The following is a 1,425-nucleotide window of genomic DNA, read 5'->3' on the forward strand; positions in this document are numbered from 1 at the left end:
TCTCCCTAAGTCTTCCCTTTACCTCCCTAAAAGCGAGTCGGATGCAACTTACCATGTCTGTCGCGTTGGGTTCTTGCGGCTGAGCAGTCACTGAGGCGGAGGACGGTTGTTTCTCGTGTTTCTGAAGGTGTTGGTCCTGCTCGAGGGAGGCGAGGCTCTGGTGCTGCTGCTCCAGGGGCGGAGCTCGGGCCACCACCAAGTCTACCAGGCCTGTTCAATAGACAGAAAAACAAATTAGTTGTAATGGAAGATAACAATGAATAATCTACATGGATGACGTGTTGCGTTGTAATGTGCTATGTTGGTGTACGGCTGTACGTGTGATGTGTGTGCATATGTACAAAGGAGTTGCTGTGTGAGAGTTTTGTTGCAGCATGTCACGTGCATAGATGGAATTGTACCCTGAGATCAGTCGCATTATCCTAAACAAAATCATAATTAATCTCTCTTCGCTTACCAGAAATTCTAATGTTACTGGGTAGATTAATAAACCGCGTAGCCAGTTCATTATCCTATTAACAGCGTTAACACATTTAGAAGGTTTATCCGACAAGAAAATTAACTCTGGTCTCACCAGATGTAGCAACCGTAAATTGTCGCCGCGAGTGCGTGTTACTTATACCTTCCTGTTGTGGTAACGTACTGTATCAATATTCAAAACAGAATAGCCAGCAAGAATCAGTTTTTATTCGGAGGCAATACTTACACCGAATTCGAGCGAGCAGATCAAGGGATAGGCCTGAGCTACTCCTAGATAAATGAGCAGTACGTTTTATTCTCAAACTTACGAGACGCATTGTTCATACTCCGAGAGATGCCAGGTCATTCATTAAACACACACCGACTCGTGACTTACAGGGAGCCATTTATCAAAAGTGTGTCAATTTTACGATAAAACTTCTGATATATTAATGAGCACGGCCCTTGCTAAAGTGCTTCTATTTATCAAAGGAAGAAGATACTTTAAGAAAACACCCGGATAATACGCTCACTCCAAAAAATGAATTCTGAAATAAGGCGCACACAAATATAAGCGACAACATATGTGCTCATTCTCAGTCAAAGTTCCTAACTTCCTTTGCGTAAAAGACACGAGACCCCGTTTGTCAATGTAAATCAGTCAGACATCCATCCTTTGGACTACAGACGGACTCCAGTAATCTTCCCTGTACCGCCCTCTGTATAGTGAAATATTCAGAGCAACGCGAAATATCCCCCCTCCCCCCCAGAAAACAGTCAGTCAAAGCACCCTGTCATGAAACGGCGAATGAGGCCACTTTCAGGAAAAAGCTAATACTGCCGCAAGAATTATTTGCCGATATGGCCAAGGGCGAGAAGTATCTGAACACGCTTTCAAATAAACCGTGACCCTCGAATGTAAAATATTGTATGGGGTACGAATTATGGCTAACGGTTATTGTCCAA

This window comes from Penaeus monodon, chromosome 25 (assembly GCF_015228065.2).
Source record: "Penaeus monodon isolate SGIC_2016 chromosome 25, NSTDA_Pmon_1, whole genome shotgun sequence".
Lineage (NCBI taxonomy): Eukaryota > Metazoa > Arthropoda > Malacostraca > Decapoda > Penaeidae > Penaeus > Penaeus monodon.